General features: G+C 42.0%; 1 long non-coding RNA gene across 2 annotated transcripts; it reads left to right on the forward strand.

Annotated features, from left to right (window-relative positions):
- The first annotated feature begins 642 nt into the window (after positions 1 to 642).
- Positions 643 to 1801, forward strand: LOC118558990. 2 transcript variants are annotated; one of them, XR_004928586.1, is made up of 4 exons: positions 643 to 826; positions 940 to 1082; positions 1205 to 1314; positions 1723 to 1801. It is a non-coding gene; the product is annotated as an uncharacterized LOC118558990 (long non-coding RNA). The 2 variants fall into 2 exon arrangements; XR_004928585.1 differs by lacking the exon at positions 643 to 826 and having other exon boundaries at positions 842 to 1082.
- The last annotated feature ends 16599 nt before the right edge of the window (positions 1802 to 18400 follow it).

Here is an 18400-nt window from a genome sequence, read left to right on the forward strand (position 1 = left end):
ACCCCCTGCCTAGTTCCACAAGCACTTTCATTGTCCTCTGCCTGATTAAGCCCATGCCATTTTTCTAGAGTCCCAGAAAAACATTATTACACAACATGCCATATCATGTCACTACTATTTTGGGAATAATTACACACAGAGAATACATTCAAACAATATTTTATTGTACACATGTGTTTACAAAATTTATGTAGACAAATGATTTCGTCCTACACCTTCTGTGAAGTCATTCCCAAGAGCCATAATAGACAAAAATGATATGCATCACACGTGTTAAGATACAGCTGGCTGTGATTATACAACTTGCCAGTAGGTGGTGCTGTGTGCAAATGAACTGTCAAGAAATGAACCTTTTCTCGAACCAGTTGGCTGAGTGGTTCAATGCCTCATGAGGCTTCATCTCACCATCACTACAAAAAGGCAATCGGGTCGGTATCAACAGGGCTATCAGAAATAAAACGCTGGATAAGACTCACCATGTGGTTTGAATTGATCTGGCAGATTGCAGAGGTTTGTGGCAGGACTATATAGGGGAGTGAGCAGGTGAACAGGAGTGAAGACTAATTACAAGTGAGCAGGTGGAACTAATCAGGGCAAGGGAGCTGACTGATTGCTGAGGGGAGAACAAACCGAGCTGATAAAGTGACAGGTAAATAACAGTTAATCTAAACAGAACAACACGTCTAAAACAAAGCCAAAACAAGAAAGCAAAAGCATAAACTTAACTAATAAAACGGATAACCTGAACCAAGACAAAACCCAAATCATGACAGACAGACCTGGCAAAATCCTTGAGGCCTACTCGTGCTTCAAGAACATAGACCATGTAAGTACACTCACTACTCAGAATTAAGGGAAAAATGTACCTGTGAGCTTGTATCCTTGTATTTTAAGAAAAACACGTTATATTAATCCCTTTTTTTGCAATATAATGCCAAGGTTCTTGAGGAGCTGAGACGAATAGTGGCGAAGGACAACATGCATTATGTGAAAGAGCTGAAGGAGCGCTGGGCAGACTACAGAACCAAACTCTCCTTTTATGGTGTCTATAAGAAGATCCTGAAGCCTGGGACTTCCTGCTGGTAAGGTTTTGCAATCCTTCTAAAATTACAATTGCAAATTGCACTATTTGTTGTTTCATTGAGTAGCTCCAATTACTCTGTCTCTAAGTAACCTCTCTCTCTCTCTCTCTCTCTCTGTGTAGATGAGCAAGCCATTGACCTGATCATCTCCCTGCCAGATATGTTTCCTTCTGGTTACCCTGCACCAAAGAAGATGTCATCTCCATCAGAGGCGCTCATTCATGTTCTGCAGGTGAACCAACTTAATTACATAAACTTATGCAAGATAAAATATTTATGTAGCCTATGTATCCATCCTTATCATTTAACATTTGGCAGGTTTGAGCCTCACTGACTACACCATTAATGTGTCTTTGAGCATAAGTTGTATCTTGCTTTAGCTTTATCTTTGGGCAGCCATGGGGTAATGGTTAGGGCGATGGACAGTAGATCAGAGTTGCCGGTTCAATCCCCATCCTTACTAATCTCTTCCTCCGTTCATGGCTGAGGTGCCCTTGAGGAAGGCACCAATCCCCACATTGTTTCAGGGACTGTAACCTATACCCTGTAAATAGACCTAACTAAGTTGTACTGTAACTGCAAGTTGGATTAAAAAAAAAAGCGTCAACTAAGTGTAATGTAATCTTGTGTTGATGTTCAGCCCACAGAGGCCCCAGACGTCTATCTGAGAAGACGGCCACTAGCCACACCGTTCATCCTGGTAGGAAAGGAGGACTGCTTCCTCTGTGCCGTAAGTGCCCCTGTTGTGTCCTTTGGTAGGAGCCGTCTTGCTGAGTCGGTCCTGTATGTCATGGCGTACTACTACGCATTTCACATGACGTATCCAAAATGTGTGTCATCAGTTCTGTTATTCCTTCAGACTGAGGTCTTGGGTGATGCAATTCATGAGAAAGACCAAACAGCAGCTTTTAAACGTGCCAAAGCTGACTGGCAGACCTTTCTTAGGTAGTGTGTCAGATGAATGCTCAAGTTCATTGTTTGAATAGTTAAGGGCAACAGATTGTGTTCAGGCCCTGTCTCAATGCTGCGACATCATCTCTTCATTGTTAGGCCTGCCAGTCAGCTTTTGCATGTTGTTGTTTTGTTTTGTTTTAGGGATTTTTTTTTTTGGGGGGGGGGGGGGGTTATTTCACTTAATTCTGTGAGAATCTAGATGTGTGTATCCAGCCCTTGTCCAGCCCTGTCTCGATGCTGCTACATCACAATCTTTTCATTGTTTGGCTGGCCAGTCAGCTTTGTGTTTTTTTTTTTTTTTTTTTTGGGGGGGGGGGGGTATTTCACTCAATTCTGTGAAATTTCTGCTAAAATATTAATAAAAAAAATGTTTTGAAGTTCTTGTCAAGTGTATTTTTCCCATACATTCACTACACCTAAATAAGGAAATTAATTCTAGCTAAGAAAATCAGACTAGTTTTAAGCCTTTAAATTAATTGGTATCAAGTACATTTGCCTTTTTTTTAAGCCTGTTGTATGCTTGTTTTGAGCAATAATTGGTTAGAGGATATTTAATTCTAAGCAATAATGACTAATAAATTAGAATAAATTGCTTAAAATAAGAGAAAAAATCTTAAGTAAAAGAAAAAATAGATTTTTATACTTGATTTAAGTTTTTTTGGATGCTTACTACTTGGATATTATGTTCTTGTTTTAAGAATTCTTACCAAGTCCCATTTGCTTGCTGCACTGGCAGATTATTTTGCTCAAAATAAGCAATTTTTCACCTAAAACACTATATTTTTTTCTTATTTTTTAGAGGGCCTTTTTTGCAGTGTAGTAGACAGCAGATGGACAACAGCCGCTGCATGTAGCGGCATAAACAAGCCTCTATGCAAAGAAGTGGTCCGTCAGCACAAGGCAAAACATGGTGATGTTGTATTGTTTACCTGATCCAGGTTTACCAGCCTTCTTTCGACTGCTGTTACTAAAATGACATCTGGTTTGTTACCGACAGCCATCGGCCCAGCTGCACATAAATGCAGCATCAATGTAACGCACCATTACTGAACGTATAAACATGGCGACACGATATGGCAGCCAGCACAGAGCTTTCCATGTATATCCATGTATATACAGTATAAATCATTATTCAGAGCTTATTAGAACACTTCAGTCTGTTTATAGGTGTACTTAGTGATTAATAAAAAAATATGTTTTAACTGTTTAATTTTAAAGGGCTTAACAGTGGTGCAGTGGTTAGCGCTGGTGCCTTGCAGCAAGAAGGTTCTGGGTTCAAATCCAACCCTCCCACAGTCCTAAAAACATGACCTATTAGGTTAATTGGCTTCTCTAAATTGTCCTTAGGTGTGAGTCTGTGCGTGAATGGTTGTTTGTCTCTGTGTTGCCCTGTGACAAACTGGCGACCTGTCCTGGGTGTACCCGCATGAGGGACTAAGCGGGTTAGAGGAGGGATGGATGGTTGATTTTGATAGATAATAGGAGATGTTATCTCCTTTACACAATGTCCCTTTAAATATTCCAATTAAGAAGAAAGTAGTCAAACAGATGTATTCTTGTGTTCGTTCTTCCCTGATAAAGAAGTCACTTTAATCATGCAGCTCTTTTATTTGTTTCTCGAATAAAAGAATAAACATTCTTTTTTGTTGTTGTGCATTACATGCAGGAGGACAGCCGGAGTGACGTCAATAAACATATCCTGAAAATACATGTTCTCCACGGTGCTGATGAGGATCCAGTTGATGTCTCCATCCTTGAAGGCCAGGAGATTTTGGCAGCATTCAACAGTACTGCAAAAGCCTGCTCGCTGCTCTTGGGACTGATATATGCCCTGAAGTTGGCATACCCTCCACTGATCTCTATTTATTCACCGGATTGCTGATTCGCCGTTGTTAGTACACATCTCTGTGAAGTCACCAGCAGCCATATTGGTACTCCTTATTTTCTCCCAGTAACTTGGGAATATGTGCGCTACAGCATCGAATAACGAGGATTTTCTCATGTTCAGGGGAGGCTTGAAACGTTTAAATGTCAAATGCCATATACTTTTGTGTTATGTACTAACACTATTAAGTACTGAGAAAGTCATGTGCTGAAATATATTGCATGTTATTTATATACACACACACGTATATCCGTCCGTCCGTCCGTCTTCTTCCGCTTATCCGGGGTCGGGTCGCGGGGGTAGCAGCTTCAGTAGGGAGGCCCAGACGTCCCTCTCCCCGGCCACTTGGGCCAGCTCCTCAAGAGGAATCCCAAGGCGTTCCCAGGCCAGCCGGGAGACATAGTCCCTCCAGCGTGTCCTGGGTCTTCCCCTGGGCCTCCTCCCGGTGGGACATGCCCGGAACACCTCACCAGGGAGGCGTCCAGGAGGCATCCTGACCAGATGCCCGAGCCACCTCAACTGGCTCCTCTCGACGTGGAGGAGCAGCGGCTCTACTCTGAGTCCTCCCCGGATGACTGAGCTCCTCACCCTATCTCTAAGGGAGAGCCCAGACACACTACGGAGAAAACTCATTTCAGCCGCTTGGATCCGGGATCTCGTTCTTTCGGTCACGACCCAAAGCTCGTGGCCATAGATGAGGGTAGGAACGTAGATCGACCGGTAAATCGAGAGCTTCGCCTTTTGGCTCAGCTCTCTCTTCACCACAACGGATCGGTACAGCGCCCGCTTCACAGCAGACGCTGCACCAATCCGCCTGTCGATCTCCCGCTCCATCCTCCCCTCATTCGTGAACAAGACCCCAAGATACTTGAACTCCTCCCCAACCCAGAGAAGGCACTCTACCCTTTTCCGGTTCAAGACCATGGTCTCAGATTTGGAGGCACTGATTCTCATCCCGGCCGCTTCGCACTCGGCTGCGAACCGCTCCAGTGAGAGCTGTAGATCACGCCCTGATGAAGCCAATAGGACCACGTCATCCGCGAATAGCAGAGACGCAATCCTAAGGCCACCAAAACGGATCCCCTCAACACCTTGGCTGCGCCTAGAAATTCTGTCCATAAAAGTTATGAACAGAATCGGTGACAAAGGGCAGCTTTGGCGGAGTCCAACTCTCACCGGAAACGAGTCCGACTTACTGCCGGCAATGCGGACCAGACTCTGACACCGGTCGTACAGAGACCTGACAGCCCTTATACACATGTATATATAACATGCAATATATTTCAGCACATGACTTTCTCAGTACTTAATAGTGTTAGTACATCCACTGACTGTAGAATTACCAGTGAAACGTTTTCACACAGCCAGAAAACTGCTTGTTGTTGTTACCAAATCCTATGGGGTTCTGTGAGAGTAGGGAGGAGCAAGATGGCGGCCAGTGACTTCAGTTTTTCTGGCAATTCAGCAATCCAGTGAATAGAGATCAGTGATACCCACCCACTTTGCACTACACTTTTGAAGTCTTCCAAAAATTTGGATGGATTTAAACTGTCCCCAAAATTAAACACCTTGAAGTTTAAGTTGCTTTCCTACATGCATTTATGATTTTGCCATCTTAGAGGAGCAAAATGTGGCATCAAATGCCAAGAATTAGCAGTGGGTTCCATTTAGTGTTAGTGGAAGATTGCCTTGTCATTAATGTTTTATTTTTTGCCAAATAAGGTATATATATATATATATTTTAACCAAATAACAGATACCTTTATTCAAATATCTAGTGGAGATTTTATTCTTCATTGAGAATGGTTAGACAGTTGAAGCTGTTCATTTTTTTGTGTTGATTTTGTTTCATTAATGTTGTAACTGCATTCTTAAAAGTCAGCTAGTCTGGACGAATGGTTTAAGTGTTGAAATTGCACCGTTTCAGTGTGTAGGTTTGTAAGATTTTTATTGCACATTTGAGTAGTGACTATTACCAGATCTGTGTTGGATGTGGTGTATATGTAATACTGTGTATTTGTTGTCGTACCAATCTTATCTTTTTTTCGGCACAAATTCTAATGCAGTACAACAAAATGCACTTTTAATAGTAATGCTATATTGTACATGCTTTTTTTCATTTAAATAGAGGCATACATAATCTATACTCCACTGCTCAAAGTGTAAGTGGCTGTTTCTGTCCTGACCCTCGACCAGAAGTTATTTTAAGCAGGTTTGTTTAAGTTAAACATTCTTGATGTGACATACGAGTATGTTTCTGTAACGAATCTTGATGCTCAGTTTCAGAGGGTTTTACTTTTTTCTTTTATTACATATTTGAATAGTACTATTCCAGTTAGACTGTCAAATTTCTTGCTGACCCATGACAGATTGCAATTTAAAACAATAATGTATTTGCCATCTTTGTTAAACTGTTTAAAATTGAAAAATAAACTGTTTAATGTATAGACTATTGGTTCAATTTATTTGGTAACATTTATCAAAATAAAACTGGCAATGATTGAGTAATATTAACATAATGAAGCAAAGTAAATGTCAAGCACAGGAAAATAGTAAAGTCTACTTAATTACTTCATAACAGCAAATTCTACAGGAATATAAAATTTACTTAAAATTTTGAGTAAAATGCAAGTTCACTTTACTTAATTTTTTTAAATAAATCTAACTTACAACTTGGATGTAATTAAGTAAATGTTACTTAATATCTTCACAACTGTTATGTATAATGGAAAGTAAAATTTACTTGATACTGGCAAGTGAGCGTTACTTAAAATTGCAGCATTAAATTTTACTTAAATAGATTGAGTGCAAATACTTACAATATATTTTTTAAGTAAATCTTGTGAGTTGTTTTTTTCAGTGTTTCAGTAGTTTTACAAGGATCTCCCATTGGAGATCCTTGTAAAACTACCTTTGTTCCAACAGAAGACTCTGGAAAGCTCTTTCAGGTCGTATGGTAAGAAGTCATGATCTAAAATGGACATACAAGGATAAACAAATTTGACTAAATTATGCTAAGTTGTAACGAACTTAGGCCAGGTAATATTGAGACCTTCAAGCAGAGAAAGGTGGCTTTAGAAATTTTTAATGTTCCCCTTTCCACTGTTCACCTTCCCACTGACTCACATTAACATTTCTATCCTGCTTTCTGCCTTTTTATGCAAGGAAACCTGGTCATATATATATAACTGGAATGTGCTAACAGAGAGATTTTAGTCCCTTTTTCTTAGGCATTCTCAGATGCAAGTTAGTACCAAACGGTGCCACAATGGTCCAGGGGACGGAGAAAAAAGGTGATGTAATTGACTCCTGCCTAATCCAGTTTTTTATTATTTTTATTTTGGATAGAATCCATACTGGCAAAATGCTGGCAGAATTCCTTGTGGTTTCAGACACAACGATTGGAGAAAGAAGATTCATGGACAATGTTGGTCCTTGAAGGATGATGTGCTGCTGAACTTAGACATGAGGACTGAAAATGGACTAATAAAGACAGGGGCAAAGACAGAGGCATCGGATAACCAGTGTCCGAAATTAACTTCCTGATTTACCAGCCAAAATATTAATCCTCACCAGAGCTCTCAATTTTTACCAAAAATTAGATCCTTTAGAGATAGGGTGAGGAGCTCAGTCATCCGGGGAGGACTCAGAGTAGAGCCGCTGCTCCTCCACGTCGAGAGGAGCCAGTTGAGGTGGCTCGGGCATCTGGTTAGGATGCCTCCTGGACGCCTCCCTGGTGAGGTGTTCCAGGCACGTCCCACCGGGAGGAGGCCCAGGGGAAGACCCAGGACACGCTGGAGGGACTATGTCTCCCGGCTGGCCTGGAAACACCTTGGGATTCCTCCTGAGGAGCTGGCCCAAGTGGCCGAGGAAAGGGACGTCTGGGCCTCCCTACTGAAGCTGCTGCCCCCGCGACCCGACCCCGGATAAGCGTAAGAAGACGGACGGACGGACTGCCACACTTAAAGCACACAGGGGTTCACGCTGCGTCTTTACGCATGATCCAGCTGCTGGATAAAGAGTGGGGAAAATGCATAAATGAAGACTGTAAAGGGCTCCTTTAGAGGGGAGAGAAGGAAAAAATGGGTCTGAGCTAAAGCCCCTGATGTTACAAGTTCCTTAAAATAACCCTTAAAAGTGCGCACCCAAATTATATGTAAAGTAATTTTGCGCACCTGAATTCAAGCGCAAGAAACCACGCCCACCCAAGCACCACAGGTTCTGTGTCGTTAAAAACAAAAGTGCATGAAACACAGCTACTGACTCTCCTATTGATTTCAATTGGGATATTTTGGTACGAGTGGAAGGACATTAAACGTTGTGATTCACGTTTTGAAGGCCGGTTGCTGATAAAAACCCCATGGCTCTGAAAGGGCAGGGGACCCCCTCCTGGGCGGGGGGGGGGCAGTAAGAGTGGTGAGGCACAGAGACACAGCGCACATAGTTAAAAAAATGCAGAATAAATAACAACAAAACTTATAAACAGACTAATTGGCGTTATAGAATGCATCTGATTAGCAGATCTGTTTTCTGATCCAGCGTGCAGCCCTGACTGGTTCTGAATGAAGGATTTATCTGGGAGCCGCTCTTCCCCCTTGCCTCCTGCTCCGCAGAAGGCGGAGTTTAGACTGAGCTCTGGATGGACAGAGCTGTGAACGGGTCATCCGCTGCCCAGATGGGTTTTGTTATTTTTATGTTAATTTTAATTTATTTGGTACAAACATTTACTCGCCATGTGGCAGCTAGCCTTCTGAAATTCCCTCGCCAAATGGGAAATTTACTCGTATTTGGCGACTGGCGAGTGTTAATTTCGGGCCCTGCGGATAACCCTTAACGGACAGCAACACGAAACAAAGATGAGTTGTCAGACGCCCCATCTGCATTTCACTTCAGATTTTCCTGTACACAATTAAAAAACAAAACACACATTAGAAACAAACACATTGGCGGATGTGCTTAGGAGAAGACTTTCAGATTAAAAGCAATCAAGATTATTATTAAACCCCTAGGATGTTAATTGTTTTAAGTCCGAGCTGTTATTAGCGAGCTTTATGGAGGTCAAACGCATTCGGGAGAGAGGTTCTGGCCTGGAAAAAAAGATGAGATAGGAGCCGCTATATGAGGGTTTTTCTTTTACTTTTCTAACAAAGTTTTTATTTAAATCATCTAATACATATATAGATATGTTTTGGAGTTTATTAACCCCACAAGGGGTTTGAATAAGATTCAAAGAGGCACCTTTAAAATACAATAAGCTTTGCAAAATACAACACGCATGAGAAGAAATAGGGGATACCGCTAAAATGGAAGCAAAGAGCAGCTTAAAAAATTATGCTAAGCATAAACAGGTTAGACAACGTTTGAATATTGGTAATTAAAGCAACAAGTGGGATACATTGAGGGGCCGTTTAAGATGAGCAATAAATATGAACAAGAAAAACTAGTGGGCGAAAAGGTTGAAGTAGGCATTACAGCAACAGTTAATAGGATAAACGACTCAATGAATAGACGAGTGAGCAGATGAATTTTTCAATATAAGCAGAATAAACTCTGAACCTTTTAAGCTACCTGTTGAAGCGAAGGAGAAATTCTGAGCATCACATTTACTGGGTATCTTGAAGTAAGCAGAGGCGCAAATAAGAACCAAATAAGTAGGATGCCTGTAAAATCTGCCACTCCGGCAGACATCAATAAAGCACCACAAAGGTTAGGGATTTAAATGGATAAAACTGCAAGATTAGAATAATGCCTTATTCTACTAAATAACATGGGTAAATTAGGGATTAAAGCACCAGTGCAAATAGTTTGGAGTTGTATGCAGTTACCTAAATGATCTAAGGAGACTTAACATCTCTCCGTTCGAATGTAAAATAGCACAATAGTTGTCCTTTAACTAGATGTTAAAACATCCAGAGGGAAAAATACAAACAGAGTTTAGCCAAGTATTAACCTAGAGGTCTTTTAGACCAGGATAATTTAATGATTATAGTCTTGCTTACGTACATAAAAGATATGAGGTCAATTAGATTAGTTGGACATTTGGAATCTGGTCAGGACAGCAGAAGCGACTCCTGGACACAAGATGATGATAAGATGATAAGAGCTTGAAAATTATATAAAATGCATGAAGGTTGACTCTGAGGAACATCAGAGCTGCAATGGCACCCGACAGTGGAACTCCTGCTGTGCTAAAAAAATCTTGAACAGGACTATGCATGACTGATTTGCTTCACAGGTGATGGATTTCAACTACAAGGTTTTACAAACATGACATGGACAGGTTGCCGTTCAGGAAACGCACCTAGAACACACTCTTGGACTCTTAACGAAAGAACATTTGAAAATGGGGATTCAACAATATGCAACTTGGGGTAAATGGGCTCTAAACGGGGACACTTAACAGGAGATAAACTGAAAGAGGGGCAAAACTTAATGCTGATCATTTACCAATGGGTGGTCGATATTTAAGAGAGTTCAAAGGAACTGCACAATTTCTTTAATAATCACAACAGACAGTGATTCATGAAACAAAAATGCAAATTCTAGAATGGGAATTTTTAATCTGCTGGGACATGACATGGTGCAAACATAAGGATTCATGGATCACTGGGTGATATAAGTTAACATAACACAGATCCTGATTTTGGAAAAACTGTAGAAAAAGCAACGGTAGTAATAATGGATAAATGAAAATGTAACAAAATCACTCAGAGTAATGTCTGCTTAAAGTTTTTCAAGGGTAAACTAAACACATGAGAACCGAGAACAGGATACTTATTAAAAGGTTGATTTACATGGGGTTAAAATTATGCTTGGGAGTATTATCATTGGAACAAATGTTAGATGACTGAAACAGGTTTAAAGTCTCATAAAAAATCTATCTAGAGCAGTATGGAGTTAAATGATCAAGGGGAGATGTTTTTAAAGAGAAACAAGGAGTTACTGCTCACAGCATACTAAATTTTAAAAGTTTGTTTCAAACAAGATTCAAACAGGGGGACAAAAAATACAACCAGGGTTGATTGGAAAAGCTGTCTGTTAAAACCAACTGAAATGAAAAAAAAATGGTTAATGGGGTTAGAACTGTTCTTCGCTTCAGGTGAAAGGCGGGTTCAATTAGAAGTCCTTCGGTTTGATTCACGTCAAGCGTATAGTGATTCACAGAACTTCCTGTGACCGCCCTGGGCTACACCCACTTCCTGAATAGCAACCAATTTGTGTGTGCTTGGGACATGCACAACACTCCCTTTTTCTCAACTGAGCTTTTCAAAATAAGACAATAGATGCATAGGGTTGCTTCTGATTAACGTCACAACAATATTCTGGAAATATACACAGTGGAGATTTCTTTTACAATTTTAAGGGTTTTCTGCTTGTTTTTTTTAGAAAAAGGTGAAGTATTTTAAGGCTTGTTCAGCAAGAAGTCTCTGAAAAGTTTTAATACAATTCCTTGTTGAGACTTAGTGTGTCAAATAATGCGAGTTGAATCTTGACACAGAAGCCATGAAACCAATAAGATGATACATTTATGTTGCAGAGAACTTTCAACTGTCAGACATTGTAAGATGTGTCATGGTTTAAGTTTTGTCTGGCTTCTTTCTTGTTATTTTGCAGTTCACTCAGCTCTCCCTCACTCATTTATTAGTCACACCTGTCTGGACACTAATTAGTCTTTATTCCCGTCACCTGTCAGGCTCCCTTTATTAACTCACCTCAGTTGTCTTCTCGTCACTGGCTCGTAGTGTTCGTTTCATCACCATCATGCCTGTCTGCTCCTGTTTCCCCGCCTTGGTTCCTGGATCGTCAAGTTTGGGTTTTGTTTGGCTGCACTGCTGGTCTCTGTTCCTCCGTCTTCGTCTTGGTCCCTGGTTCTGTTCCTAGTTCTGCAGCAGCCCAGCTCCCCTCTGTTTCATGGACTTCTGTTCCTCTGTGTCATGGACTCTGTACCTGCCAGCCAGCTCCTGCATCCTTCATCTCCGCCTGGTAACAGACTCTGGTTCTGCATGTCACCACCATCCACCTGCAATAAACTCTCTTAAATCCTACTGTGTGTGTGTGTGTGCTGTGTCCGGGTTCATCCTCGGCAAAATTATGACAAGATGAGACACACATGGGAGAAATTTGGTTAAGAATTACAGAGAAATGCTGCTGCTGATAAAGTTGGACTTTCAGATTTCTCATTTTAATATAGGAGCTATACAAGATCTAATGATTACAGTGCAGGAGGTTAAGCTAAGAGCAAGACAATTGTGAGGGAGAATATCTGTATGTGAACGTGTTTGAAGAAGGTAAATGACGCAAGATCGGGAGTCTTGATAAGAACACTAATTACACCTTGTTTCTGTTCCTCAACAGTAAACAAGGCCAGGTGTCTGTCAACCATTTTCACAGAGCATTTTACTGGGAATAAAATGCTTACTTGCTCAGGCCAGGAATGAACTCTCATTACCATCCAACTAAATCGTTTTGTCCATGCTGAGGAGCAAGAGAAGGAACATGTCAGAGAACTAATTATTTTAATTTTTGTTTTGCAACAGAGGAGCAGCTGCCTGAGAGCCCTAACCTGACCACTTATTCGCAAATAGATTCATGTCTGCCACGTGCTCTGAATGGCCTGACGGCTTTTTGCGTTATTGACATATGGACTCTTATTATATCACAAATGTTTTCTTATTTTTCTCTTTTCCACTGACTTCCATCATCATGTTTGATTTTATGTGTCATCATGTTTATACTGTGATGTTGCATTAAGTTGATTGTAATGGTTTTATGATTAAAAATAAAAACTCTCTGTTACAGACACACACACACCAAAATCTATAGTTCTTGCATATAACAATGCATATACATTTCATCAGATCCTGGTTCTCTATATAAAAAAGCAAAAAGATTTGTTATATAGAGAACCAGGATCTGATGGGTGTCACAGATCCATAAATTACTCGGTAAGGCAAATTTTTAGATTGAATACGGGGTGTCTTCTCGCTCAGTTTGGCCCAGAGTGGGATTCTCCTACACTGGGCTGCATCAGTTTTTTACCATTTCTTAGAAGAGGTGGGGTTTTTCTTGTGAAGGCCCAGCCCGCCCTGTGATGTCCCCTACTGGTACTCTTGGATTTGTAAGGTTTGAAAGTGATGGATGTTTGTCCATGGGAATGGAGAGTGGAGGACCAAGTCAGAGTTTTTTTGGGGTGGAGGTAGAGTAGGCGGATTTGACCTTGGTTACTGAACAGTCTTAGCTTACCTAGTCTAAAGTAAATTTAAAATAATGTGCGCATAGAAACCTAAAACAGGCCTAGCTCAAATAGTTGAATCCTAAATTGTAGATAAAATGCTTTATCTACAATTTAGCAAATTACAATTTGCTGATTGATGCTAAGATGTTTCCAATGATGTTTGTCCGGCCCATTTCTTGGAACTGTTTTCGTTGTGATGTGCCTTTGGGGCACACCAACAGGGGGGGCTAACAGACAAATTGACTGTTTTTACGATGTGCCTTTCAGGCACACCAGCAGAGATTGTGTGACCCCAGAGACTGGGCTACACAATCGGTTGCCATGGAGATCACAGATAGACGGGCTCTGGAAGCCGGAAGCTGACGTGCTTGGATTGGACAGAACTGGTTGATCATCTTTAGTGATGTGCCATTTAGACACATCATCAGGGGGTCTGTTACGATATCAACGGGGTCAAGTGGAACGAACTGTTTATCCCAGAACTGCCTGCCACACTTGGATAACTCCGGACAACGCGAAAATGACTCATCTGTCTGATGGCGTCCCGGAGTTGGCACAGTTTTTCTACTGATGACGCAGTTTGGATGTGTACAGCCTTTTATGGGTGTTAACCTAAACTACTTTAGAATGTTTCTGTAATGAGCAATCGGGGCTTCTTGTCGATCAAGAGCCCATCAGTGCTGATGTGTCTGTAACTGTTTCTCTGTCTTTAGTAGATAAAATATAACTAAAAGTATACTTGTCTGTTTCATGCGTCCTACTTTCAAAGTAATAGTTAAGTGGGGGTCGCCTGACAGGTAAAAAGAGCTGGGTCCACTTAGGGTGTTTCACTGCCGACAGGCTGCGGTAGCATTTAACACTTTTTTGCCTCAGAGAGCTGTGTGGGCTAGAGTTTTGCAATGCTTCAGAGTGGAAAGAATGAAATGCATGGTCCCTCAAAGTAGGGCATATTAGATAAATATAACCAAAGCAGTCATGACCATAAAAATTCGGCAAGAGAAAGTGTACACATGGAGGGAAGACTTATTAGCAGTAAAATTTACATTGTGGGATTTAGCCATACATTTGAGCAGTACTACACAAAGGGGAAAAATAGCAAAATACATTAAAACTAATATGAATAAAATTACAAATATGTAATTCTAAGTAACATATTTGTTTTTTTAATTAAAAATTATATAAAGCACAGAAGTATATTCAATTCAATAAAAATTCAAAAATGCTTTATTTATCTGTCATAATCTTGGCAAGGGCACTTAGTCTAAATCACACACACTTTGCAGCTCCGCCCTAGTCTCATTATCACTCATCTGACCCACCTGCTCCTACCACTATATAGCTAGCTATATAGTGGTAGGACCTGTTTTGCCTCTGACCTCCAAACCAGCCTGACCCCTGTTTGTCTTGGACTGCCTACCTGGACCTCCGATCTGTTCCGCTTTTGGACCCTCGATCCTGCCTGACCCCTGCCGAATATTGGACTGCCCGTCTCTGATCAACGAACCTGGATAAGTGCCCTGACCAAGCATAGGATTGCCCCTTGGATATTCATCGGACCTCTGCTCCTTCGGTTTCGACCCTGACACCCTTTTGGAAAGAGGAATTTGGAAAGCCCCCTCAAGCCCTTACGCCGGCTTACCATTATAGATGGGGATGACTGTGCGCACCAAAGATCTCCTGTAGCGGTCCGTTTTACAACGAATCTGAAGAATCCTTTGACTGAAGAGAGTGTTTTCCAATCACAATGTCATGAAGAGGATGTTCAGTTTTGTCCATAATTTTCTTGATTTTATGCAAAATCCTTTGCATCACCATCCCCAGAGGTTCCACAGTCGTCCCCAGAACAGAACTGTTATGCCATAATGCCATGATAAATAATTGATCTTGGATTAAATTTTGAACAGTGGTATGGAGAAGGTAACAGGAATTCTGTCCTGCTGCAGACATGGGGGGGGGGGACATGGCCAGAAGGACGGCCTCTCTCTCTCTCTCTCTCTTTCCTTCTCAGGGCCTCTCTCAGCAGGAGGTCAGCTGTGACCACTCCCTACAGATAAAAGTCACAGTCCACCTCTGCTTCAGTCTCTTATCGCTTCTCTTCTGTGACCCATACTCCTCCATCAACAGACGACCAGCACTCAAGGAGAGGGTGGGGGGGCTCCTTCCTCAGCAGCCATGTGACTGGAAGCCTGCAGGAGCCATGCATGGGGCCTGGAACAGACCACGAGCTGAGTAAAAATGAGCCTTTCTGAAACTCAGTTCCTCCCTGGCATAGGGAGAAACTTCCAGCTGATTCAAAGATAAGTCTCTCACTTCTGCTTAAAACAGATGCCGAAGTTAAGGAATCCGTCTATGCCAGCTTTGTTTTGCTTTCTCAGCAGACCCCTGACGGAGCTGGTTCTAGGCAATGCTGAGCTGAAACGCCGGCACAGGAGCCACTTCCCCATGCTGAGGAGAAATCTGCTTAAATCATGACTGCAACCGGGTCAGAGGCTGCCAGGAGGACCTACAGGCCTCCATTCCCTCCCCACACTGTGGTTAGCCCACATGCTGCTGCAGAGCCAATGCTAGTCCGCCAACAACAACCAACAACTTCCCTCCTTCAACGCTCCTTCTGTGAATGGCCAACCTGGACAGAACTGACACGAGACAAGGGACAGGTTTGGGCAGCGAGCTGAGGGTGAAATAAAAGCTTTATTTGGAAATGTTTTGTAAACCGTTGGACACATGGTGTTTGAACAAAGGGCTAACGAAGTAGCTCACGCTAGCTTTCGTTTCATGGTATTGCTAATGTCATTCGAGTGTGTTTTTCTTTGGTTTTGACAGAAAGGTTATCTCCACAAGGGTTTCATACATTGATGGGTCATTAAGGTACGTTATCCAGCCCACTCATTATGACTAAAAATATAGCTAAAGCTTTCGTTTGCCAGCAAGGAATGCCCGCTAGCCAAACTGCTATTAGCCTTGCTAACATCTGGCTTCGGACATTTCAAAAGGAGTTCGTTTTAAAGCATAAAGCGTAACTGTTCTGCACCGCCATCCTTCAATGGTGTTATGAGCCGTATCCCCGCGTTACTATCGAATATTATTGTTGGTTCAGGGAAACTTGTACAAAACTCGGTCTTTTTCTGTATGGCTGCCATTCTTCTGAATAGTATGTACGTACTTTGTATGTAACGAGACATACAAAGTGGTTGCGTGTGTCCGTTACTTTGAAGCGGGCGTACGTACACAATGCAAACTCCTACAATTCGCCTGTTTGGTTCCAGTCGACCTTTCGTACAGGCGTGCTGCCTTCCGTGCACCATGTGATGGCGCTTGCTTCTCGATTTGGCAAATCGGGGGGGATCGGAGGGGGGGTGTGTACAAAAGGAAGGATTGTTGTACGGGCCTGGTTACAATGGCTTATTAGCCCACCCAGGATAGAACCACCAACGTGTCGGAAAGTGCACTGCACGAACACAACTACAGGCGGGAGGGGAAAAGTGGGGAAGCTTTTGCTATTGGCCGAGACCGTGGCTTATTTAATTATGCGCGTTTAGGAGGGGCCAAGGTGTACGGAAGGAGGGATGCTGTACGGGCCTGGTTCCATTGCTTTACAATGGCTTAAAAGCCCACCCAGCATAGCGCCACCAACGTGTCGGAAAGTGCACTGCATGAACGCAACTATGGGCGGGAGGGTAAAAGTGGGGAAGCTTTTGCTATTGGTCGAGACTGTGGCTCATTTAATTATGCGCGTTTAGAAGGTGCCAAGGTGTACGGAAGGAGGGATGCTGTACGGGCCTGGTTCCATTGCTTTACAATGGCTTATAAGCCCACCCAGCATAGCACCACCAACGGTTTGAAAAGTACACAAAGGAGGGATGGTGTACAGGCCTGTCCAAATATCAATAGCACCAATGGTGGTGGGAAATGGTACTGCAGCATAAGGCCAAGAAGAAGAACCAGTGTGTTTTGTGCCACCGTTCGGCATAGGAGCAACGTAGGCTCACAAACTTGGTACCAAACAAAAGAGTAAATTGAGACGATCGAAACAAGTCCACTCCAGCCCATGTAGCTCTTTCTTTTGTCTGCCAGCAGCTGTTTTTTAACCTCGATGAGGCCTCAATGGGGCCCTCTAGAAAGCAGTGTTTTGTGCCACCGTTCGGCATAAGAGCAATGTAGGCTAACAAACTTGGAACCAAATGAAAGAGTAAATGGAGACGATCGAAACAAGCACACTCGAGCCCATGCAACTCTTTCTTTTGTCTGCCAGCAGCTGTTTTTTTCACCTTGATGAGGCCTTAATCGGAGCCTCCTAATTAAAAAGAAGTGTGTTTTTTGCCACCGGTTGGCATGGAAGCAGGATGGAAAGGTCTCTGACTTAGACCCCTCCCCAGCCTGGAGGTGGCATTTTGAAATATTTTTCTAATTTCAAAATAGGAGATTCTGCAATTTTTGTGTGCCTGTGTGCTTGCCTCAGCAAAAGGGACGTGTTAGAAATTTTAAACAAACCCATTTTAAGTGTGTCTTTGGTTCAGTCTGGGTGCAACATTGGTATATAGGCCAATTATTAATGAATTTTTAACTAATAAATAAAACATTGTTTTATTAAGTTCAGCATGTGGCTACAACTATTACAAACTGTAGCCTGCCCTACCAAAAATTTAGAGATGTTGCCTAATGTCTGTCAGAGCTCCAGCAGGGGGGACATGATTCCAGCACTCTTACCCAGCGAGAGGCACTCTTCCAGGACAGAGGTCTCTGACTGAGACCCCCCAGCCTGGAAGTGGGAGATTGAAAGTTTTTTTTTTTCTAATTTCACATTAGGTGTCTGGAAGCTATATTTGCAAACAGTTTTAATAGTAATTTTACTGTATATTATAAAAATGGATTTTTTTGAGGTGAAAAATGTACATATTGCGGTAGGTGACGTACATATAGAATATACATATCGCGGTAGCTGACGTACATATAAAATGTACATATCACGGTAGGTGACGTACATATAAAGTGTACATGTCGCGAAAGCTGATGTACATATAAAATGTACATATCGTGGTAGCTGACGTACATATAAAATGTACATATCACGGTAGCTGACGTACATATAAAATGTACATATCGCGGTAGGTGACGTACATATAAAGTGTACATGTCGCGAAAGCTGATGTACATATAAAATGTACATATCGCGGTAGCTGACGTACATATAAAATATACATATCATGGTAGCTGACGCACATATAAAATGTACATATCCTGGTA

This window comes from Fundulus heteroclitus, unplaced genomic scaffold (genome assembly GCF_011125445.2).
Source record: "Fundulus heteroclitus isolate FHET01 unplaced genomic scaffold, MU-UCD_Fhet_4.1 scaffold_194, whole genome shotgun sequence".
Taxonomy (NCBI): domain Eukaryota; kingdom Metazoa; phylum Chordata; class Actinopteri; order Cyprinodontiformes; family Fundulidae; genus Fundulus; species Fundulus heteroclitus.